Source organism: Chlorocebus sabaeus, chromosome 16 (genome assembly GCF_047675955.1).
Source record: "Chlorocebus sabaeus isolate Y175 chromosome 16, mChlSab1.0.hap1, whole genome shotgun sequence".
NCBI classification, from domain to species: domain Eukaryota; kingdom Metazoa; phylum Chordata; class Mammalia; order Primates; family Cercopithecidae; genus Chlorocebus; species Chlorocebus sabaeus.
Window position 1 is genome coordinate 20,245,928 of NC_132919.1, and position 25,903 is coordinate 20,271,830.

The following is a 25,903-nucleotide window of genomic DNA, read 5'->3' on the forward strand; positions in this document are numbered from 1 at the left end:
AAATCATTTACACAATTTTTTGTATACTTGTCTTTTAGCAGACGTAGTAAAAATCAGATTTCCAAAGGAATCTATTCAGAGAAATGGTAGAGACCCCCACCATTCTAGTGGATTTAAAAAAAAATCAACCTGTAGGCCGGGCATGGTGGCTTATGCCTGTTATCCCAGCACTTTGGGAGGCCAAGGCGGGTGGATCACGAGGTCAGGAGATCAAGACCATCCTGGCTAACATGGTAAAACCCCATCTCTACTAAAAGTAAATACGAAAAATTAGCCAGGCATATGTTGCTGGTGCTTGTAGTCCCAGCTACTCAGGAGGCTGAGGCAGGAGAATGGCATGAACCCAGGAGGCGGAGCTTGCAGTAAGCCGAGATCACGCCACTGCACTGTAGCCTGGGCGACAGAGCAAGACTCCGTCTCAAAAAAAAAAAAAAAAAAAAAAAAAAAAAAAAATTCAACCTGTCAATTTTTAAATTGTGGTACTTAATGGAATGTTTCTCAGTAACTCTTCGAAAATGTGTTTAAAAACATTTAAATGCAGGTTTACGGGAAAATGTTACATTTCTTAGTATGTTGCATGTGGTAGAATATTGTGCTTGTAGACGCATCTCAATTAATGAAAAGGGGAATTTTAAAAGGTCACTTCATTTTCCATTGCTGGATAAGGAGAGATAAGGAAATTTAAACTACAGATGGTTCCCAGCTTATGATGGTTTTACTCAACCATTTTTCAACTTTATGATGGTGCAACAGTCATATGCATGTAGAAACTATACTCAAGTATCTATACACCCATTCTGTTTTTCATTTTCAGTACAGCATTAATAAATTACATGAAATAGTCAACACTTTATTATAAAATAGGTTTATCTGAGATGATTTTGCCTAACTGTAGGCTAATGTAAGCATCCTGAGCATGTTTAAGGTAGGTTAGGCTAAGCTATGATGTTTGGTAGGTTAGGTGGATTAAATGCATTTTTATTTATGGTATTTTCAACTTATGATGGGTTTATTGAGATATAACCCTATGTAAATTGAAGAGCATCTGTAGTTAATTTTGTTGCCCATTAGTGTTGGGCACAAGGAAGAGTAATAATTTATCCATTTTCTTCGTTCCTTCTCTTTACTGTTTCTTATATTACCTAACACCCACTCCAGATAGATAATCCAGTAGTTGTCATAATAATATCATTTAGCTAAACCAAATAAAAGGCCTCCTAATCTACATATAAGCCTGGGCGCTGTAGCATAGCACATGTTTGTAATCTCAGCACTTTGGGAGACTGAGGCAGGCAGATTGAACTCAGGAGCTCAAGACCAACCTGGGCAACGTGGCAAAACCGGATCTCTACAAAAAATTATCTGGGCACAGTGGTGTGTGCCTGTAGTCCCAGCTACTTGGGAGGCTGTGGTGGGAGGATTGTTTGAGCCCCAGAGGTCAAGGCTGCAGTGAGCTGAGATCACACTACTGCACTCCAGCCTAGGTGACAGAGTGAGACCTTGTCTCAGAAAACAAAAACAAAAACAAAACAGAAAACAAAAAACATGCATATATGTATTTAATCCTTTCTGCAATCTTATAAGATATTAGATACATTTTGCAGATGAGGAAACTGGCTAAAACATTAAGTAACTTGTTCAAAGGTACTCACTTAGTCAGTATGATGTTGGTATTTAATCCAAGATCTGCCTCGTTCCAACAATAGTTTGCTGTATCAACCATGTGAAGTGGTCATTCACACCTCAAATTTATTTATATCTTAATAGAAAAATGGCAGCTAGCAATTTGATCTTAAGCAATAAGCAAATCAGACTTGAATTTAAAGATAATTTATTTTGTGGAAAAAACAATGAATTGCAAGAAACAAAATGTGGTTTCTTACTGAATCAGAAGGAAGATGTGGTTGGACAACTATGGCAGTTGACCCCAGGCCAAGGGTACTGGTTAAAGTGAGGAAACATTAATTCTTACAACAAGAGGTAAGTTTTGCAATGATCTACTGTCTTTTTTTCTCATAAACGTGGAATGAAAGATACTGCCTTTTTCCCCAAACAATTTTTATTTAACTTGGCATGTATAATGTCTTAAAAGGCATCTCTTCTTGAAAGTTTCTAATTGACATGCATTACTATGAAGGCATTTGTATAGGATTATTTCAGAGACATAATTTCTATGTGATTAGAGTTTTTCATCTGTTTTATCAAGATTTTAATTTCTAGCAGTGGGATAATTATATTAATAAGTCCTTGGGAAATTTGTGGCGCTTAGAGTCTGTTGAGTTGCTGAACAGAGCTGGGGGTCTTGCTGTAGCCAGTGATCTCAGGACATGTTAAATGCTATCACTGTTGTAGACCAAAATCAGCATGCCTTTTATCAGTGAAGACTCTGAAGCCTTGGGCTATGGCAGAACTTGGGGCCCTGAAGTACACATGGAAGTCAGCCCACTGAACGTGGGGTTAACAAAAAGAGTGCAGAAATGAGAATATATATTTGGACTACTTCTGGTTCCAAAGTAGCAACATAGAAACAAACTGACTTCACTCACTTCCACAGAAAACCAAAAACAAATGTATAGTGCTGAGATTATCACCAGAAATGTCCCAGAACTCAAACATGAAGATGAGACAATTCTCGAGGCCATGGAGAAATGAAAAAGCTCCCAGCAGTTGGTAAGAGAATTGGACTTCCACATCCATTCTGCCTGGCACCAAGTGTGAGGAAAATTTCCCTGCAAGTCACCATTTTTGCACTGGAAAAAGTAAGACTGAGATGAACAACCAACTGTAGGAACCCAGTTTTCAGATTCCTTCCTGGGCTGGGGTCGCCGCGAGAGACCACTCGACACGGAAGTCACAGCGGAGAGATTTATTGCTAGCGCGCTAGGGTCCTATGTCCAAAGTTGGCCACAGGACCCCGAATGCTTGTTACAGACAGTTTATAAAGGAAAAAAACCACAAAATTTTACAAAGCTTGAGGCGCAAGATGATTGGAGCAGGTTATGGCCTGAGCGAGATGTCTTACTTTAATTGGTTGGTTTGAACCTGGTTTGAACCCGCGCGGGGTATTTCCCGGACTTGTTCTTCTGTTTGAGTTCCAGGAATATGGGTGGGTGTTTTAGATAGCCACACGGACATCAGGCGGGTGCTTTAGATGGCCACCTGGTCGTTGGGTGGGTGCTTTTAGATAACCACCTGGTGTGGCTTTTCTAAGCTTCTAAGTTTCTAAGTCTCTAAGTTTCTAAGCTTCTAAGTCTATAAATTTCTAAGTCTCTAAGTTTCTAAGCTTCTAAGTTTAAAGGTTTTTAAGTTTCTAAATCTATTTTCATTCCCTCCTCTTTTTGTGACCAAGAGGCTCAATCTTGAGCCTCCTCTTCTGTCCTGAGGGCTTGGTACTGTTGGGTTAGGACCATAGCCTGCACAATGTTTAACTTATCTTTAATAAAGGCGAGTAAGCGGTTAAGTATACACGGCCCGAAAGTCAGGATGAGCATGAGCAGGATAAGGGGGCCTAAGATGGTGGAGACTAAGGTACTGAACCAAGGAGACTGGTTGTACCAGCTTTCAAACCAATTTTGTTGAGACTCTCTTTCTTTTTTCCGTTTGTCTAATCTTTCTCTTAGTTTTGCCATAGAATCTTTAACCACTCCTGAATGGTCTGCGTAAAAGCAACATTGTTCTTTGAGGGCTGCACAGAGCCCGCCTTCCTTTAAGAAGACAATTTCTAGTCCTCGCCGGTTTTGCAATACAACTTCTGACAGAGAGGTTAGAGATTCTTCAAGTTTTGAAATAGAGTGTTCTATGGCTCTAAGGTCCTCATCCATGGCTGCCCTAAGTTGTTGCAGATGGTAGCTACCACGTACTAAAGCTGCTGTTCCGGTCCCAACCCCAGCTGCTACCCCCACTCCTAGCATTACAGCGAGGGTGAGTGAGACAGGTTCCCTTTTGGGTCTACTATAAGCTTTCTGTTCATACCGGAGGTCAAAGGAGTCTCCAGAGTGATAGTATACTCGGGGAACAACCTGTACTAACACGCAGTAGTCTGTGCTGCGGTTAAACGCTGCTGTGGATACACAGGGAGTGAGTCCAGTGTTGCAAGCCCACCAGTCTGTCCCAGAAGGGACCAAATAGTGATTGGAGCTAGGCACTGTCAGAGTCTTGTCACAAAGATGCTGATGGCTAGTGGGCACCTTTCCTATACAGATTCCTGACCCAGAAACTTCAGCCAGGGTCAGCTTTTTATGCTGATCCCATGCACATCCAGTAGGATTAGTGGAGTTGGTGAAATTATTAGTGGAGGCAATGCCCTCATAATAAGGGGGGGCTGTCGCTAGGCACAGCCAACAAGAGGAGGTAGATTCTGGCCTGGTCTGGTTTAAGGCAAAGTAAGAGCCCTTTATGAGATTAAGGAGCCTGTCACCTAAGCCCGGAGAACTCAAGGGCAGGGTAGTGCCTTGAGGGGCCTTTGGCTGAGGGCTCTGAGGGGCCTCCGGCTGAGGGCCCTGAGGGTCCTTCGCCTGGGAGCCCTGAGGGTCCTCCGGCCGGGGGCCCTGAGGGTCCTCCGGCTGAGGGCCCTGAGGGGCCTCCGGCTGAGGAGGCCTTGCTTCTGGTAAAACTGGGTTTTGCCCTATTGAGACAGGAGCTGAGGCAGGGCTAACTGCTAGTCTAATTTGGATGGGGATCCCAAACAGTGGCTTTTGGTGTAAATATAGGCCCCATATTAACCCTGACATCCAGCGGCCATCAGATTTCGCCGCTTTTTTGAATTTGATGCAGACCAGATTACAATCAGCCGAATACCGGGTTCTGGTGCAGGGCTTAACAAAGGACATGGATATGTACCATGGTGTTGTGGCCTATTTCCATTCTCCATCATTAGTAGTTACACAAGTCCAGCTAGCACAATACAGGGAAGTTATATCCCCGCAAGTTTGTTTCATTTTTCCTGTCCGGAATCCGGGGCAGGCATAGAACCCGTTCCGGCTTATGGACACCCTTCTAGCCTGTTTTCTCCATGCTCCCCCTTCCATGTTATCTACCCCTGCTACTCTATCTAGGTTGAGATAGAGGTCAGGGAACCAAGTTCCCACAGGGGCAATTTGTGAAGTCTCATATAAGACTTCATGGGTATTAAAATTAGTTACTTTCCAGGTTAGGTTAAAAGGTTGGTGGGGGTTTTTGGTGTCAGCGACGCGGGGAAGGAGGGCTAGTAGTAAGTAAAGGGTTAGGTACGAGTGAGTCTTATCTTGAGGGGGTCCTCGGAGCGACGGAGTCTCCATGTCCCAGGTGGTCCGGGCGTCTCTGGAGCAGCCTTGGCGTGGGATGCGTGGATCCAAGTGGCGATTCCGTCAACCTTTATGGCTGTGGGTGTGGTCAGGAGAACAATGTAGGGTCCTTTCCACCGAGGCTCCAGTCCTTGAGAACGGTGTCGTCTAACGTAGACGGAGTCCCCCACCTGGAAGGGGTGGCTGGTCTGCGAATGTCCTGGCCGGTACAGTTCTGCCAAGGGGGCCCAGATTTGGGTCTGTACTGCTTGTAGTCCTTTTAGCCGGGCCTGTAGGTCAGTCTTAGAGTTGGAGGGAGAAAAGGAGTCAAGTAGGGTTGACAAAGGGGGAGGTCCTCCATAGAGGATTTCATATGGAGTGAGCCCAAAGCGGTTAGGCGTATTCCGGGCTCTTAATAGAGCTAGAGATAGGAGGCGTCTCCAATCTTTTAAGCCAGTCTCTAAGGTCAATTTAGTAAGGGTCTCTTTTATTGTTCTATTCATTCTTTCTACCTGCCCTGAGCTCTGGGGTCTATAAGCACAATGCAATTTCCAATTAATCCCCAGTATCCTGGCTAGCCCCTGACTTACCTGGGAAACGAAGGCCGGCCCGTTGTCTGACCCAATTACCTTGGGAAGTCCAAATCTAGGAAAGATTTCTTCCAGAATCTTCTTGGCTACTATGTGTGCCGTTTCTTGCCGGGTGGGGTAGGCTTCTACCCATCCTGAAAAGGTATCTACAAACACTAGTAAGTACTTATACCCAGCATAGTGAGGTTTTACTTCAGTGAAGTCTACCTCCCAATAAGCCCCCGGGCGGCTGCCACGGGTTCGTATTCCTGCTGGCACTCGAGTAGCCCCAGCGTTCACCTGCTGACAGACCTTGCAGGCAGAAGTCACCTGTTCTATTAGAGTACTTGCCTTAGGAATTAGAAAGTCAGTTTTTTCAATCAACATTTTTAACTTCCGGCTACCTAAGTGTGTCCAGGCGTGCATCTGCTGGATCATAGCCACGGCTTCTTTTTGTGGGAGGACTGTTTTCCCTTCTTTTTCCCAGTTCTTGGTGTCCTTGTTTCTTATAGCTCCTATGGCTCTTGCCTCTTCCTGATCTTCTGGGGTGTAGGTGTGTCCATCCTGGTCGGTCTTGTTGGGTTCTGAGGCTAAGGTTAGTACTTTTGCCATGGCTGCCTGCTTGGCCACTTGGTCCGCCTGTCTGTTTCCCACTGCAACTGGATCCTGTCCTTTCTGATGTCCGGGACAGTGGATTATGGCTACTTCACGTGGGAGGAAGAGGGCTTTTAACAAGGCAATTATTTCAGCTTTGTTCTTGATTTTTTTCCCCTCTGATGTTAGGAGACCTCTTCTTTCATAAATACTTCCATGGGTATGAGCCGTTGCAAAAGCATATCGGCTATCTGTATAAATATTAGCCTTTTTCCCCTTGGACAGCTCTAGGGCCTTGGTTAGCGCTATTAGCTCAGCCTTTTGTGCAGACGTGCCAGGGGGCAGTGACTGCGCCCAAATGGTGGTGTGGCCATCTACCACTGCCGCTCCCGCCCTCCGGGTACCTGAGTCAAGATAGCTGCTGCCGTCTGTATACCATGTGTGGTCCGCGTCTGGGAGTTCTGTGTCCTTGAGGTCCTCCCGCGTTCCGTGGGTTTCTGCCAACACCTGCCGACAGTCGTGAGGGCTCAGTTGGTCTCCTGGTAGCGGCAGCAGCGTTGCAGGGTTCAGGGTGACCGGAGGGCCAAACCGGACGCGGTCTGTGTCCAATAGGAGGGCCTGGTAGTGGGTCAAGCGTGCATTGGTAATCCACCGGTCCGGGGGCTGTCGCACTATGGCCTCTAGAGCGTGTGGAGTAATAACAGTCAATGGCTGCCCAAGGGTTAACTTAGCAGAGTCTTTGACTAACATGGCAGTGGCTGCCATGATGCGGAGACACGGGGGCCAACCGGCTGCTACAGGATCTAGCTTTTTAGACAGATACGCTACCGGTCTCTTCCAGGGCCCTAATTTCTGGGTTAAGACTCCTTTTGCAATTCCTTGCCTCTCATCTAGGAAGAGGGTGAAAGGTTTTGAGGTATCCGGTAACCCAAGGGCTGGGGCAGAGAGGAGTGCTTTCTTTAGAGTCTCAAAAGCCAATTGATGTTCCTCCTGCCAGGTAAAAGGGGTGCTTCCCTTGGTGAGGGTATAAAGGGGGGCGGCCAGTTCAGCGAAACCGGGTATCCATAAGCGACAGAACCCAGCAGTTCCCAGGAATTCACGCACCTCTCTGGGATTCTGGGGCGGTGGAATGCGAGCTACAGTCTCTATGCACCCAGGGGTGAGCCACTTTTTCCCCTCACTCAGTATGTACCCCAGGTAGGTTACCTTGGTCTGACAAATTTGTGCCTTCTTGGCGGATGCCCGGTATCCTTTTTCACCCAGTTCCTGGAGTAGATGCCTAGTACCTTGCATGCAGGCTTCCTTTGTGGGGGCCGCCAGGAGGAGGTCATCTACATACTGGAGCAAGGTCACTTCTGGATGCTGGGTCCGGAAGTCGGTTAGGTCCCTGTGGAGAGCCTCATCGAAGAGAGTGGGAGAGTTCTTGAACCCTTGGGGAAGTCGGGTCCAGGTCAATTGGCCTGAGATTCCTCTCTCAGGGTCTTTCCACTCAAAGGCAAATAGTTCCTGGCTTTGGGGGGCCAGGGGTAAACAAAAGAAGGCATCTTTTAAGTCCAGTACTGTATACCAGCTGTAGTCTGGTTTTAAGGTACTGAGCAAGTTGTAAGGATTGGGGACCGTGGGGTGGATATCCACAGTTCTTTTGTTAATTTCTCTCAAATCTTGGACGGGCCTGTAATCCTGGGTACCAGGCTTTTTTACTGGCAGAAGAGGAGTATTCCAGGGTGAGCGACAAGGTCGCAAAACTCCAAGTTCTAGAAATTTGATAATGTGTTGCCGAATGCCCATATGAGCCTCTAGGCTCATGGGATATTGTTTGATAGATACAGGCACCGCCGTGGGCTTTAGATCAATTATGATTGGGGCTTGACACTTGGCCCGCCCAAGTCCTCCCGTTTCCGCCCAAGCTTGGGGAAAATCTTGTAACCAAACATCAGGGAGGCTAGTGGTGACCGGGGTGTCAAAAAGCCGGTGTTCATCTTGCAGAGACACAGTCAAAATTTGGATGGGCTGGCCGTCTTGGTCTAACACTTGGGCCCCTTCCTCGGAGAAGTGGATCTGAGCTCCGAGTTTGGTTAGGAGATCTCGTCCCAGAAGGGGGTATGGACATTCGGGTACCACCAAGAAGGAATGTGTCACCATTCCTTGCCCAAGGTTAACTGTCCGGTGGTTAGTCCATTTGTGCATTTTTCCCCCTGTTGCCCCTTGGACCCAAGATGTACGAGAGGACAGGGGCCCGTTTGCCTTGGTCAAAACCGAGTGTTGGGCGCCTGTGTCCACCAAGAAGGTGGTGGGATGCCCCCCTACAGATAGAGTTAGCCGGGGCTCGGGGGGGGGCTCCAGAGCCTTGACACCCCTATTCGCTGTCCTCACCTAAGGTGAGGACAGGGGCAGGTTTCTTCTGGTCTCTAGGACGCTTGGGGCAGTCTTTGATCCAATGCCCTCGCTCTTTGCAGTAGGCGCACTGGTCCTTATCTACTTTAGGCCGCCTCCGCTTTTCCCCCTGTCTCCCTGGCCTTTTCTCCGTTACTACTGCTGCCAGGATTTTTGTCAAGTGCTTATCTCTTTTTCGGTCTCTTCGATCCTCCCGTTCCTCTTGTTCCTTCGCTAGCCTGGCCTCCCTTTCCTCGGGGGTTTCTCTCTTATTATACACTTTTTCTGCCTCTCTGACTAATTCCTGTAATTCATAGGTCTGGATCCCATCTAATCTTTGGAGTTTCCCTTTAATATCTGATGCTGCTTGGTCTATGAACGACATGGCCACGGTAGCCTTATGTTCCAGAGCCTCTGGATCAAATGGGGTATACATTCGAAACCCTTCCAGAAGTCTTTCCATAAAGGCTGCCGGGTTTTCGTCCTTTCCCTGAATTATGGTCCTTACTTTGGCCAAATTGGTGGGGCGTTTCCCTGCCCCCTTGAGACCCGCCAACAGAGCCTGGCGATAGATTCGGAGACTTTCCCTACCTGGTGCTGTCTCATAATCCCAGTCCGGGCGGGTGAGGGGAAATCCCTCGTCTATTTCGTTGGGGAGCTGGGTTGGAAGGCCTCCTGGCCCCGGCACATTTTTCCGGGCTTCCAGGAGGACTCGCTGCCTTTCTTCGGTGGTCAGAAGGACCTGCAAGAGCTGTTGACAATCATCCCAGGTAGGCTGGTGGGTGAGGAGAATTGATTCTATCAACGAGGTTAAGGCCTGAGGGTCTTGGGAAAAAGGGGGGTTGTGAGTTTTCCAATTGTAGAGGTCGGAGGCAGAAAAGGGCCAGTACTGGATCGCGCGGTTGACCGTGCGAAGGGGGAAAAGGGAAGACTGCCAGGTGGGAGTGCCATCCGGGTCTTCAGTCCGCCGCAAGCGGAGACGAGGTGTTGGTGGCGGCGTTCTAGGGGTTAATTCAGGCGGGGTTGGAGAGGGAGGCGAGGTCGAGGGAGGGACCGATGAGGGTGCTGGAGAAAGAGTAGGGGCCGAAGGAGTAGTGGGAGGGAATGGGGATAGGGTAGGGGACGAGGGTGAAGCGTAAGGTGGAGGCCTCAGGAGGGGGTCGTGAGGAGGAGGAGGAGGAGGCGGAGGGTCGAAAAGGAGGAGGTCTTGCTGAGTTCCATCAGGGAGGACTGGCTTAGGGGGATCCGAAGTCTGATTCTTTGGGGCTTCCACGGCAAGGAGGGTAGATTGGGACGGGGAGGGGGAATGAAAGAAGGGTTTCACCCAGGAAGGAGGGTTTCGGACCAAATCTTCCCAGGTGATTATGTAGGCCACTTGGTCCTGGTGTCCTTGTGGCCCAGGATTCATCACTTTTGCTTTAACCTGTAAGATAATGGAGAGGTCAAATGTTCCGTCTTGGGGCCACCCAACCTGGAGGTTTGGCCATTCAGACGAACAGAAAGTTTTCCATCGTCCTTTACGGACTTCCACGGAGAGATCGCGGGCTCGCGCCCGGACGTCAGGGAAGTGGGTCAAAGTCAAGGCTAAAGGAGTTGTTAGTGTCTGTCCCATAGTTTCGTCCAGAAAGTCACGCACACACAAGGACGAAATGACAACAATAAACACAGTGACCAAACACACACAGAGGAGCCGCGCGGCCAGAGAGTGGCGCCACAAGATTACAAAAGATTCAGACGGCAGGCGCAACCTGCCGACAGAGACGTTAGCTTTCCTTCCGAAAACCGCCAGGGCGTCCCCCGGGGCGCAAGGGGGAAGGTGCCGGACACGTCTGTCCCCCTTTCCCACTTGATTATTCAGACGGAGTACTCCTCAGAGCTAGCCGGCAAGACAAACAGAGCACAGAGCGAAACGAATGTACCTGACAGAGTCCGTTCGTTCGTCAGTCGGTGGCCCGGGCCAGTTGAGTCTCCACCGGAGGGGTCGAGGGTCCTCGGGCGACCCCCTTTCCCGGCCAACGCACCAAATGTAGGAACCCAGTTTTCAGATTCCTTCCTGGGCTGGGGTCGCCGCGAGAGACCACTCGACACGGAAGTCACAGCGGAGAGATTTATTGCTAGCGCGCTAGGGTCCTATGTCCAAAGTTGGCCACAGGACCCCGAATGCTTGTTACAGACAGTTTATAAAGGAAAAAAACCACAAAATTTTACAAAGCTTGAGGCGCAAGATGATTGGAGCAGGTTATGGCCTGAGCGAGATGTCTTACTTTAATTGGTTGGTTTGAACCTGGTTTGAACCCGCGCGGGGTATTTCCCGGACTTGTTCTTCTGTTTGAGTTCCAGGAATATGGGTGGGTGTTTTAGATAGCCACACGGACATCAGGCGGGTGCTTTAGATGGCCACCTGGTCGTTGGGTGGGTGCTTTTAGATAACCACCTGGTGTGGCTTTTCTAAGCTTCTAAGTTTCTAAGTCTCTAAGTTTCTAAGCTTCTAAGTCTATAAATTTCTAAGTCTCTAAGTTTCTAAGCTTCTAAGTTTAAAGGTTTTTAAGTTTCTAAATCTATTTTCACAACATCCTCATCATCTTGGATTCCCTAGCAGGAGATTTGTCCCTGCCTTAACCCACAGGAAGCATCTCAAGTGCCTGAAGGGGGAAATCCTGAGGACAGGCAGAGACAAAGGTGAGAGGCAGGACTGCCATCCCCAGCCCTGGAAACTCTGCTCTGTAATTCAAAGGAGATGGCAAATCATAATGGCTACTCAGCAACACAACACTGCAGGAGGTTTTTACCTACAGGTCGTCTGGGCACAGTGTGGGAGGATCAAGAATTCAAAATAGGCCAGCACAGTGACTCAGGCTTGTAATCCCAGGCATCAGGAAGGCTAAGACAGGAGGACTACATGAGCCCAGGAGTTTGAGACCAGCCTGGGCAACATGGTGAGATAGTGTCTCTATTTAAAAAAATAAAATAATTTTTGAAATTTATTTTATTTTTTTTGTAGAGACAAGTTCTCACCATGTTGCTCAGACTGCTGTCAAACTCCTGGGCTCAAGCAATCCTCCCACCTAAGCCTCCCAAAACACTGGGATTACAGGGAGAAGCCACCATGCCCAGCCCTAAAAAATAATTTTTTAAAAAAGAATTCAAGGCCGGGCGCGGTGGCTCAAGCCTGTAATCCCAGCACTTTGGGAGGCCGAGGCGGGTGGATCACGAGGTCAGGAGATCGAGACCATCCTGGCTAACATGGTGAAACCCCGTCTCTACTAAAAATACAAAAACCTAGCCGGGCGTGGTGGCGGGCGCCTGTAGTCCCAGCTACTCGGAGGCTGAGGCGGGAGAATGGCGTGAACCCGGGAGGCGGAGCTTGCAGTGAGCCAAGATCGCGCCACTGCACTCCAGCCTGGGCGACAGAGCGAGACTCCGTCTCAAAAAAAAAAAAAAAAAAAAAAAAAAAAAAGAATTCAAAATAGTAGTTTCAAGGAAACTCAATGATCTCCAAGGTCACACACACACACACACACACACACACACACACACAAAATTCAGAAATTTATCAGAGAAACTTAACAAAGATATTGAAATAAAAAACAGAAATCTCAGAACTGAGAAATACATTTGCTAAACTGAAAAATTCATTAATGGCTTTCAGCAGCAGAATGGATCAAGCAGAGGAAAGAATCAGTGAGCTGAAAGACGATTTGAAAGTACACGGCTGGGCACGGTGGCTCATGCCTGTAATCCTAGCACTTTGGGAGGCCAAGGGTGGATCACTTGAGGTACAGGAGTTGGAGACCAGCCTGGCCAATGTGGTAAAATCCTGTCTCTACCAAAAAGTATAAAAAATTAGCCGAGTGTGGTGGCGTGCACCTGAAATCCCAGCTACTTAGGAGGCTGAGGCAGGAGAATCACTTGAACCCAGGAAGTGGAAGTTGCAGTGAGCCAGGATCATGCCCCTGCACTCCAGCCTAGGCGACAGAGCAAAACTGTAAAAAACAAACCAACAAACAAAACCAGAAAATACACAAAAGTGAAAAAAAAAATAACAAAAAGCCATGAAGATTGCCCATAAGATATAGAAAACTACCTGAAAAGGCCCAAACTAAGAATTATTGGTGTTCAGGAGAGAGTTGAGCAAGAGCAAAGGGTAGAAACCTTAGTCTGAGAAATAACAACAGAAAACTTTACACAACTTAAGAAAGATACAAATATTCGGGAACAGGAAAATCAGAGAACATCAAATTTGACCCAAATAAGACCCCAAGACATATAATAATCAGACTCTTAAAGGTCAACAAAGAGAGAATCCTAAGAGCAGCAAGAAAAAAGAAGCAAATAACATAAAGGAACTCCAATTTGTCTGGCAACAGACTTCTCGATGAAGAAGCCTCATGGGAACCATGATGCAAAAAAGCATGCAGGAAACCATACAGGCCAGGGAGGTGTGGAACAACATTTTCAAAGTGCTGAAAGAAAAAAATAACTGCCATTCAAAAATACTGTATCCAGCAAAATTGTCCTTCAAATATGAAAGAGAGATACAGTATTTCCCAGACAACCAAAGTTGAGAGAATTTACCACCACTAAACCCACCTTACAAGAAATGCTAAAGGGAGTTCTTCAAACAGAAAGAAAACACTTGATGTGCAAATAGGAAAACATTGAAGGTATAAAACCCACTGATAAAGGTAAGTACATGGACAAACTCAGAATACTCTGATACTGTAATTGTGGTGTGCAATTCACTCATAACTCTAGTGTGGAGCTAGAAAAGACAAATCTATCAAAACAATAGTAGGTATAGCAACCTGTTAAGAGGTAGATAATATAAAATTATGTAAATTGAGAACTAAAAGTCAAAATGTGGGGGATGAGGATAAAGTGTAGAAGCGTGTTTTTTTAAACATATTTTTCTGTTTCTATTTGTTTCTTTGTTATTTAAGATAAGTTGTCATCTCTTTAAAATGACTTGTTACATCTGTGAGATTTTTTTTGTAAGGTTCATGGAAACCACAATACAAAACACTTACAATAGGTTTACTAAAAATACAAAGCAACAAAACATTCTACCAGAGAAAATCACTTAACCACAAAAGAAGAAGAGAAGAAAGGAAGAGAGGAGTTACAAAACAACCAGTGTAGGAACCTAGTTTTTAGATTCTTTCCTGGGCAGGGGTCGTCGCGAGAGACCACTCGACACGGAAGTCACAGCGGAGAGATTTATTGCTAGCGCACTAGGGTCCTATGTCCGAAGTTGGCCACAGGACCCCGAATGCCTAGTACAGACAGTTTATAAAGGCAAAAACCACAAAAATTCACAAAGCTTGAGGCGCAAGATGATTGGAGCAGGTTATGGCCTGAGCAAGGTGTCTTACTCTGATTGGTTGGTTTGAACCTGGTTTGAACCCGCACGGGGTATTTCCCGGACTTGTTCTTCTGTTTGAGTTCCAGGAATTTGGGTGGGTGTTTTAGATAGCCACACGGACATCGGGCAGGTGCCTTAGATGGCCACCTGGTCATTGGGTGGGTGCTTTTAGATGGCCACCTGGTCATTGGGTGGGTGCTTTTAGATGGCCACCTGGTGTGGCTTTTCTAAGCTTCTAAGTTTCTAAGTCTCTAAGTTTCTAAGCTTCTAAGTTTCTAAGTCTCTAAGTCTCTAAGTTTCTAAGTCTATATAAGTTTCTAAGTCTAAAAGTCTAAAGGTTTCTAAGTTTCTAAATCTATAGGTCTCTAAGTTTTTAAAGGTTTCTAAGTTTCTAAATCTATTTTCACCAGAAAATAAGGAACAAAATGGCAGTATTAAGTTCTTATCAATAATAACACTGAATGTTAATGGATTCAGTTCTCCAGTTAAATAGCATAGAATTTTCTTTAGCCAAGCATGGTGGCTCATACTTGTAATTCCATTACTTCGGGAGGCTAAGGTAGGAGGATCACTGGATCACGTGAGTCCAGGAGTTCAAGACCAGCCTGGGCAACATAACAAGACTCCATCTCTATTTAAAAAAAAAAAAAAAAAAAAAAAAATTAAAGCATAGAGTGTCTGAATGGATAAAAGGTCCTTGGCAAAGGGGCAAGGTATCTGGTATGGCAGACAGGGAGGCTGGGAAATCTCCTAGAAAACCAACCTATTAAAAAGGTATGGGCGGGGCCCGGTGGCTCAAGCCTGTAATCCCAGCACTTTGGGAGGCCGAGACGGGCGGATTACGAGGTCAGGAGATCGAGACCATCCTGGCTAACACAGTGAAACCCCGTCTCTACTAAACAATACAAAAAACTAGCCGGGCGAGGTGGCGGGCGCCTGTAGTCCCAGCTACTCAGGAGGCTGAGGCAGGAGAATGGCCTAAACCCGGCAGGCGGAGCTTGCAGTGAGCTGAGATCGCGCCACTGCACTCCAGCCTGGGCGACAGAGCGAGACTCCGTCTTAAAAAAAAAAAGAAAAGTATGAAACAGGATGAAATTGTCAAAAACAACCATTTCATGGGTGTGGAAATTGACCTAAGACATGCAATAAATCAAGAGGCATTTCTTTGGCCAGGCATGGTGGCTTATGCCTGTAATCCCAGCACTTTGGGAGGCTGAGGTGGGTCGATCATCTGAGGTCAGGAGTTCGAGACCAGCCTGGCCAACATGGTGAAACCCCGTTTCTACTACAAATACAAAAATTATCCGGGCTTGGTGGTGCATGCCTGTAATCCCAGCTACTTAAGAGGATGGGGCAGGAGAATCTCTTGAACCCAAGAGGCAGAGGTTGCAATGAGCCAAGATCTCACCATTGCCCTCCAGCCTGGGCAAAAGAGCAAAACTCCATTTTTTAAAAAAGAAGCATTTATTCATGAAAAAACATGGAATTTTGAGTAAGAGCAGTAGGAGTCTGTGACATACTTGCCGAGAGCTATAATAAAATTACCACAAATTTAGTGGCTTAATAAACCACATATTTATTATCTTACAGTTCTAAAAGTTGGAAGTCCTAAAATTAAGCCATCAGCAGTGCTTGATTTCTTCTGGAGGGTCTAGAATAATCCCCCTATCTCAAGATTCTTAATTTAATCACAGCTGCAAAGTTTCTTTTTACCATATAAGTGAAGTAACATGCCCACTGATTCTAGAGATTAGGATTAGAATGTGGACATCTTTGAAAGGTATTATTTAGGCTACCACAAACATTAATATATATATCCAAGAAACTTTGTGAGCTCCAAGTAGGACAGTCACAAAGAGATCCACCACATCTAGATACATCCTAGTCAAACTGTTGAAAGCCAAAGGCATAAGCTCAAAAACAGCAAAAGAAAAATTACTCATCACATGCAAGGGAACAACAGTTATATGATTAGTGTCTGGCTTCTCATTATAAGCAGCAGGGCTTTTAGCTTTCAGTCCAGCAGGTAGGTAGCTTAGAAGTTGCCACTTGTAGGCTGGGTGTGGTGGCTCACGCCTGTAATCCTAGCACTTTGGGAGGCCTAGGCAGGTGGATCATGAGGTCGGGAGTTCAAGACCAGCCTGGCCAAGATGGTGAAACCCTGTCTTTACTAAAAATAAAAAATAAAAAAATAATTAGCTGGGCGTGTTGGCAGGCACCTGTAATCCCAGCTATTCGGAAGGCTGAGGCAGAGAATTGCTTGAACCTGGGAGGCGGAGTTTGCAGTGAGCCGAGATCAGGCCACTGCACTCCAGCCTGGGTGACAGAGTGAGACTCTGTCTCAAAAAAATAAAAGTTGCTGCTTGTTCCTAACAAGTAAAAAGCTTACCAAACCAAAAATCGACTCTTCATAGATACATCAGAGACATGAAATCATACTGCACACTGTTGCCCCCAAAATAAGAGACAGACAGGTGGATACATGGAATCACATTTACTGGAGCAGAAACCTATGTGGGAACCAGTCCTGTGGTAGGAAAATATGAAGTGTAATTGACAAATTGCTGGAGACTCCTGTGAACAAGTCTGAGAGTGATTTAGTTGAATGTTGTTCCCACTAAAATCCCATGTTCAATTGTAATCCCCAGTGTTGGAGATGGGGTCTGGTGGAAGGTGATTGGATCATGAGGAATCTTATGAAATGGTTTAATGCCATCCTCCTGGTGCTGTCCTTGCAACAGTGAGTGAGTTTTCACAAGATCTGGCTGTGTAAAAGTTTGTGGCATCTTCCCCCTTGTTCTATCTCACCCCTGCTCTCAATTGCTCCCTGTTCACCATCCACCATGATTGTAAACTTCTTGAGGCCTCCCCAGAAGCTGAGCAGATGCTGGCACCATGCTTGCTGCAAAACCTGCAGAACCATGAGCCAATTAAACCTCTTTATAAATTACCTAGCCTCAGGTGGTGTTTTGTTATTTTTATTTTTTGAGAAGGGGTCTCACTGTGTCACCCAGGTGAGAGTACACTGCCCCAATCTCAGCTCACTGTAGCCTCAGCCTCCTGGGCTCAAGTGATCCTCCTGCCTCCGTGAGTACCTCAGCCTCCGTGAGTACCTGAGACCACAGGCACATGCCATGACACCTGCCTTATTTTTCTATTTTTTTGAAGAAACAGGATTTCACCATGTTGCCCAGGCTGGTGTTGAACTCCTGGACTCAAGCAATATGCCTGCCTCAGCTTCCAAAGTGTTGGGACTACAGGTGTGAACCACCACACCCAGCCCAGGTGTTTCTTTATAGCAATGCAAGAACAGTGTAACACAGAGAGTTAAAAACTTCAGTGGGACTTCGTAAGTTTTACCTCCAAGAGTTCTACCAGCCCCTCACAATGAATATTGGAGAGAAATCCCCTTGTGCTTCCAGCAGAGGGAAGGAAAAAAAAATCACTTTGAAATATGCCAGAGCATTCTGCTCATCTTAACAAGGCCTGCCCTCAGGAGAAACTATTTTACCAGAGCCTAACTTACTTTGGGGAAGGATAATACTCAACTTCAGCTCACTCTGTTCTTTCATGTGGGAGAAATTAATGCCCAACTCCAGCCCTCTCTAGCCATCCTGTCCCACCTAAAGGGGGAAAACTGAGAGGCACTGGTGAAATTTATAGTTCACAGGCTCACCAAAAAACTGAGACCTAATCATAGGACTGTAGAACACTTCCCCTCCCTCCAGCACCTTACCACTACATTACTAAAGGCCTGCTTACCACAGTTCTTTTTACCCAGTGCATCCTGTCCAGCTTTTGATAAAAAATTACACGGCATACTAAAAGGGAAAATACACAGAAGAGACTGAAGAAGCATCAGAACCAGAGTTTGATATGGCAGGAATGTTGGATTTATCAGGCCAAGAATTTTAAAAAATCGTGGTTAATATGCTAAGGGCTTTAATGGAAAAGTAGACAACATGCAAGAACTAATGGGTAATGTAAACAGAAAGATGAAAAAGCTAAGAAGAGAAACAAAATGCTAGAAATCAAAAGTGATATAACAGAAATGAAGTATGTCTTTGATGGGCTCAGTAGACTGGACATGGCAGAGGAGAGAATCTGGAAACTTTGAAGATATGACAATAGAAACTTCCAAAACTTAAAAGCAAAGAGAAAAAAGACTGAAAAAAACAGGAACAGAATGTCCAAGAAATGTGAGATAACTACAGAAGATGTAACATATACATAACGGGAATGCCGGAAAGAGGAAAGAGAGAAAGAAATAGAAGCAATATATATATATATATATATATATATATTTTTTTTTTTTTTTTGAGACGGTGTCTCCCTCTGTCGCCCAGGCTGGCATGCAGTGGCCAGATCTCAGCTCACTGCAAGCTCCGCCTCCCGGGTTTACGCCATTCTCCTGCCTCAGGCTCCCGAACAGCTGGGACTACAGGCTTCCGTCACCTCGCCCGGCTAGTTTTTTGTATTTTTTTAGTAGAGACGGGGTTTCACCGTGTTAGCCAGGATGTTCTCAATCTCCTGACCTCGTGATCCGCCTGTCTTGGCCTCCCAAAGTGCTGGGATTACAGGCTTGAGCCACCGCGCCCGGCCTAGAAGCAATATTTTAAGGAATAGTGATTGAGAATTTCCCCCTCAGAGAACACCAAGCAGGATGTCTTAGTCCTGTAAACTGGGTAATTTATAAAAAGATAGAAATGTGTTTCTTACAGTTCCAGAGGCTAGGAAGTAGAAGATCAATGCACTGGCAGGTTCACTGTCTGGTGAGGGCCTGTTCCTTATAGAAGGTGCCATCTAAGTGTCCTCACATGGCAGAAGGGATAGAATGGGTGGAAAAAAGGGACAACGGCATGTAATCCCATTCATGAGGGCAGAGCACTCATGACTCAATTACCTACAAAAGGTCACAACTCTTAATACTATTGCATTGGGGATAGAGTTTCAACATGAATTTTGAAAGGGACAAAAACATTCAAACCATAGCACAGGATAAAGGGAAAAAAGCCTATACGGACATATCATAGTCAAACTACAGAAAATCAATGATAAAGAAAAAAAATCTAGAAAAAAGCCAGAGAGGAAAATTACTACCTATAGAGGAGCAAAGATAAGAATTACATCTGGGCTGGGCACGGTGGCTCATGCCTGTAAATCCCAGCACTTTGGGAGACTGAGGTGGGTGGATTACCTGAGATCAGGAGTTTGAGACCAGCCTGGCCAATATAGTCTCTACTAATAATACAAAAAGTAGGTGGGTGTGGTGGCACGTGCCTGTAATCCCAGCTGCTCTGGAGGCTAAGGCAGGAGAATCACTTGAATCCAGGAGGTGGAGGTTGCAGTGAGCCAAGATAGTTATAAGTGAAATGAATGATAGTAACAGTACAAGGGAAGAGAGGGAAGAATCAGGATTATTTTGTTATTATAAGGCACTTGCAATACCTGTGGAGTGGTATAGTGTTATTTGAAAGTGGACTTGGATTCATTGGAAATATATACTGTAAACTCTAGGGCAACCACTAAAAAAAGTTTTTTGTTTTTTGTTTTTTAAAAAAGCATAATTGATAAGCCATGAAAGGAGAGGAAATGGAATCATATAAAATGCTCAGTTAACCACAATGAGCAGAAGAACTGTGGAAGACAAAAAGAGGAGCGAAAACAAGGGTAACAAAAAAAATTAACAAATATGGTAGCTGTTAATCCAGCTATGTCAGTAATCACTTTAAATGTCAGTGGTTTTGTCAGTTACATCAATTAAAAGGCAGAGATTGTGAGAGTTTATCAAAGAATAAGACCCAAATATATGTTGTCTACAGGAAACCAACTTTAAGTATAAAGACATATATAGATTAAAAGTAAAGAGATGAAGAAAGATCCATCATACTAACACAAAATAAAGTGGGAGTAGCTATATTTCTATATAGAGCAGACTACAGAGTAAGGAAAGTTATCAGGGATAAAGAGCATTACAATATGACCACAGATCAATAATCCAATAAGACAATAATCTTTAATGTATATACATGTAATAGAGCATCAAAATGTGTGAGGCAAAAACTGATAGAACTGCACAGAGAAAGAGATGAATCCACTATTATATTTGGAGACTTCAGTGCTCTTTTATCAGAAAGACAGATTTGGCATGCAGAAAATTAGAACATAGTTAAACTCAACAGCAGCAGTCAGCTGGATATAGTTAAAATGTAGAAACTACTTTGTCCAACAACAGCAGATTATACATTCTTCCGAAGTGAATGAAATATTCACTTAGACCACATTCTAGGCCACAAAACACACCTTAATAAATATAAAGGAACAGAAATACATGGTCTGCTTCCAGACCACCATGGAGTTGAACTAGAAATCAGTAACAGAAAGATAACTGGAAATCCCTCAAATAGTTAGTGATTAAACAACATACTTGTAAATAACGCATGGGTTAAAGAAGAAATCTCAGGAGAAAACTGAAAATATTTTGAAGTAAAAGAAAATGAAAACACACCTTACCAAATTTGTAGAATGCAGCAAAAGCAGTGCTTAGAGGGAAATTTATAGCATTGAATGTATGTATTAGAAAAGAAGAAAGATCTAAAATCAACAATCTAAGCTTATACTTTAGGCAACTAGAAAAAGAAGAGAAAATTAAAACCAAAGTAAGCCGAAGAAAAATAATAAAAATTAGAGCAGAAATCAATGAAATTGAGAATAGGAAATCAGTAAAGAAAACCAAACAAAACTAAAAGCTGGTTCTTTGAAAAGATAATAAAATCAATAAGCGTCTAGTCTGGCTAAGGAAGTTAACCAAAAAACTAAGGCACAAATGACTAATATCAGAAATGAAAGCAAGGACATCACTACAGAGCCCATGAAAAGAATAATAAATGTAGCCGGGCGTGGTGGTTTACGCCTGTAATCCTTGCACTTTGGGTGGCCGAGGCAGGCGGATTACCTAAGATCAGGAGATCGAGACCAGCCTGGCCACCATGGTGAAACCACATCTCTACAAAAATACAAAAGTTAGCCAGGCATGGTGTTGTGCACCTGTAGTCCCTGCTACTCGGGCGGCTGAGGCAGGAAAATCGTTTGAACCTGGGAGGTGGAGGTTGCATTGAGCCAATATCATACCACTGCACTCTATCCTGGGTAACAGAGTGAGACTCCATCTCAAAATAAATAAATAAATAAATAAGCTGGGCTTGGTAGCTCCAGCCTGTAATCCCAGCACTTTGGGAAGCTGAGGCAGGTGGATCACCTGAGGTCAGGAGTTCGAGACCAGCCTGGCCAACGTAGTGAAACCATCTCTACTGAAAATACAAAAATTAGCCGGGCGTGGTGGCATGCACCTATTGTCCCAGCTAGTTGGGGAGCCAAGGCAGGAGAATCGCTTGAACCTGGGAGGTGGAGGTTGCAGTGAGCTGAGATCGTGCCATTGCACCCCAGCCAGGGCGACAAGAGCAAAATTCCATCTCAAAAAAAAAGAATGCCATGAATAACTCTGTGCCCATTACTTGATAACCTAGATGAAATAGACCAATTCCATCAAAAGACAATCTGCCAAAACTCACGCAATAAGAAATAGACACTCTGTCTCTACTAAAACTACAAAAAAACTAGCTGGGCGAGGTGGCGGGCGCCTGTAGTCCCAGCTACTCGGGAGGCTGAGGCAGGAGAATGGCGTGAACCCGGGAGGCGGAGCTTGCAGTGAGCTGAGATCCGGCCACTGCACTCCAGCCCCGGCAACAGAGCGAGACTCTGTCTCAAAAAAAAAAAGAAATAGACACTCTGAATGGGCCTATATTTATTAGAGAAATGGAATCAATAATAATGACTTTCCAAACAGAAAGCACCAAGCCCAGATGGATTCACTGATGAATTCTATGCAACAGTTAAGAAAGAATTATACTAATTCTCTACAATCTCTCCCGGAAGATAGAAGCAGAGATAATACTTTCTAACTCAACCTATGAGACCTCCATTACCCTAATACCAAAACCAAGGATATTAAAAGAAAATAAAAATATGTACCAGTATCTCTCATGAACATAGATGCAAATATCCTCAACAAAATATTAACAAATTGAATGCAATAACGTATGAAAATGACCAAGACCATGACCAAGTGGGATTTATCCAAGATATGCAAGTCTGGCTCAATGTTCAAATCAGGCTAGGCACGGTGCTCATGCTTGTAATCCCAGCACTTTGGGAGGGCGAGGTGGGAGAATTGATTGAGCCCAGGAATTCAAGACCAGCTTGGGCAACAGAGCAAGACCTCATCTCTACAAATAATAAAATCATCCAGGTGAGGTAGTGTACATCTGTGGTCTCAGCTACTTAGAAGGCTGAGGTGGGAGAATTGCTTGAGCTTGGGCATTTGAGGGTGCAGTGAGTAGTGATCACACTACTGCACTCCAGTCTGGGCAAGAAAGTGAGACCCTGTCTCAAAACAAAACCAAAAACTAATATAACCTGGCTGGGCGCAGTGGCTTATTCCTGTAATCCCAGTACTTTGGGAGGCCGAGGCCAGTGGATCACTTAAGCCTGGGAGTTCAAGACCAGCCCAGGCAAAATGGTGAAACCCTGTCTCTACAAAAGTGACCCAAGTGTGGTGGCACACTCCTGTAGTGCCAGCTACTTGGGAGGCTGAGGCGGAAAAAATTAAGCCTGGGAGGTAAGGGCTGCAATGAGCTGAGATTGCGCCACTGCACTCCAGCTTGGTTGACGGAGTGAGACCCTGTCTGAAAAAAAAAATAATAATCCATCACATCGACAAACTAAAGAGGAAAAAAAAAGTCACATGATCATATCAGTAGATGCAGAGAAAGTATTTAACAGTATCTATCTCTGATTCATGATTAAAACTCTTAGCAAATAGGAGTAGAGGGGAACTCCCTCAACTTGATAAATACTTACAAGAAAACTACAGCCAACATCATACTCAATGGTGAAGAACTCAGAGCTTGCCCACTAAGATCAGGAACAAGGCAAGGATGTTCCCTCTCATCAGTGCTTTTAAAAAAAAATTTTCCCCACCCAAATCTCATATTGAATCATTACTGTTTTTTAACATCATACTGGAAGTCCTGCATAGTGCAGTAAGACAAGAAAATGAAATAAAAATTGTAGAGACTGGGAAGGAAAAAATAAAAATGTATTTGTTCACAGATGGCAATCATTTATGTAAAAAATCTGAAAGAACAAGAAACTCCTGGAACTAATAAGTGATTAAGCAAAGTTGCAGGATACAAGGTGAATATATAAACGTGAATCACTTTTCTGTATACCAGCGGTGAACAAGTAGAATTTGAAATTAAGACATTACAGTGTGAACAAGTTTTTTAATGAGGCAGACTATAAAACTGATGAAATGTAACAAATAACTAAATAGATATTCCATGTTCACAAATAGAACAACTCAATAATGTCAAGATATAATTTGTTCCTAATTTATCTGTAGAGTCAATGCAATCCCAATCCAAATCCCAGCAAGTTATTTTATGGATATTGACAAACTGATTCTAAAGTTTATACGGAAAGGCAAAAGACCAAGAATAACCAACTCAATATTGTAGGAGAAACAAGTTAGAGGACTGACACTACCTGACTCCAAGACTTAGTATAAAGCTACATTAATCAGGACAGCAATACTGGTGAAACAACAAGTAGATCAATGGAACAGAATAGAGAGCCCAGAAATAGATTCATATAAATAGAGCCAACTGATCTTTGACAATGGAGAAATGATAGTCTTTTCAGCAGATAGTATTGAAACACTACCTGCATGCAAAAAAAAAAAAAAAAAAAAAAAAAAAACTAAACACAGACTTTACAACTTGCACAAAAGTTAATTCAAAATGAATCGTACACCTAAATGTAAAATGCAAAACTATGAAACTCGTAGAAGATAACACAAGAGAAAATTTGATGACCTCGGGTATGGTGGTGACTTCTGGGCATGATCCATGAAAGAAATAATTGATAAACTGGACTTCATTAAAATTACAAACGTCTAGTCTGAGAAAGACTATGTCAAGAGAATGAGAAGACAACCACAGACTAGTAGAAAATATTTTCTTTCTTTCTTTTTTTTTTTTTTTTTTTTAAAGACGGAGTCTCACTCTGTCGCCCAGGCTAGAGCGCAGTGGCGTGATCTTAGCTCATTGCAACCTCTGCCTCCCAGGTTGAAGTGATTCTCCTGCCTCAGCCTCCTAAGTAGCTAGGATTATAGGCATGCGCCACCATGCTTGGCTAATTTTTTTTTTGTATTTTTAGTAGAGATGGGGTTTCACTATGTTGGTCAGGCTGATCTCAAACTCCTGACCTCATGATCCTCCTGCCTTGGCCTCCCAAAGTGTTGGGATTACAGGCGTGAGCCACTGCACCTGGCCAATATTTTCAAAAGACACATTTTAAAGGACTGTTAGCTGGATGGTGGCTCATGTCTATAATCCCAGCACTTTGAGAGGCCAAGATGAGACGATCACTGAGCTCAGGAGTTTGAGACCAGCCTGGGCAAGATGGCAAGACCCTGTCTCTGCAATTTTTTTTTTTTTTTTTTTTGAGGCGGAGTTTCACTCTGTCGCCCAGGCTGGAGTGCAGTGGCCGGATCTCAGCTCACTGCAAGCTCCGCCTCCCGGGTTCACGCCATTCTCCTGCCTCAGCCTCCCGAGTAGCTGGGACTACAGGCGCCCGCCACCTCGCCCGGCTAGATTTTTGTATTTTTTAGTAGAGACGGGGTTTCACCGGGTTAGCCAGGATGGTCTCGATCTCCTGACCTCGTGATCCGCCCGTCTCGGCCTCCCAAAGTGCTGGGATTACAGGCTTGAGCCACCGCGCCCGGCCTTTTTTTTTTTTTTAAAGTTAGCTGGGCACAGTGTGGTGTGGCTATAGTTGTAGGTACTTGGGAAGCTGAGGCAGGAGAATCCCTTGAGACTAGGAAGTTGAGGTGGCAGTGAACCACTGCACTCCAGCCTGGGCCACAGAGCGAGATCCTGTCTCACAAAAAAAAAAAAAGGACTATTATCTAAATTATACAAAGAACTGTTAAAACTCATCGGTGGAAAATAGGGCCAGGCGTGGTGGTTCATGCCTGTAATTCCAGCACTTTGGGAGGCTGACGTGATGGATCGCTTGAGATCAGGAGTTCAAGACCAGCCTGGCCAACATAGTGAAACCCTGTCTCTACTAAAAATACAAAAATTAGGCCAGGTGTGGTGGTTCACGCCTGTAATCCCAGCACTTTGGGCGGCTGAGGTGGGTGGATCACAAGGTCATGAGTTCGAGACCAGCTGGACCAACATGGTGAAACCCCATCTGTACTAAAATACAAAAATTAGCATGGTGGTGTGGATCTGTAATCCCAGCTACTTGGAAGGCTGAGGCAGGAGAATCGCTTGAACCCAGGAGGCGGAGGTTGCAGTGAGCTGAAATCATGCCACTGCACTCCAGCCTGGGCGACAGAGCAAGACTTTGCATCAAAAAAAAAAGAAAAAATTATCTGGATGGTAGTGGCAATGTGCCTGTAATCCTAGCCACTCGGGAGGCTGAGGCAGGAGAATCACTTGAGCCTGGGAGGTGGAGGTTGCAATAAGCCAAGATCACGCCAGTGCACTCCAGCCTGGGCGACAAAGTGAGACTCTGTCTCAAAAATAAAAAAATTTTAAAAATTAAAAATGAACAGCACAATAAAAAAATGGAGGAAAGATCTGAAGAGACCTGAGTGACGAAAATATACAAGT

The 25,903-nt window shown here is 44.8% G+C and overlaps 1 protein-coding gene across 6 annotated transcripts in view; it reads left to right on the top strand.

The window, feature by feature from the left end:
- DHRS7B (dehydrogenase/reductase 7B) overlaps nt 1–25,903 on the top strand; it is a 72,544-nt gene that overhangs the window by 17,025 nt on the left and 29,616 nt on the right. For 4 of the 6 annotated variants that reach the window (XM_037987814.2, XM_073004768.1, XM_037987811.2 and 1 more), the window contains exon 2: nt 1,892–1,980. The exons of the other annotated variants lie outside the window; for them this stretch is intronic. The gene's annotated coding sequence lies outside the window, so the exon portion shown is untranslated. The remainder of the gene's footprint in view (nt 1–1,891; nt 1,981–25,903) is intronic. 6 annotated transcript variants of the gene reach the window in all.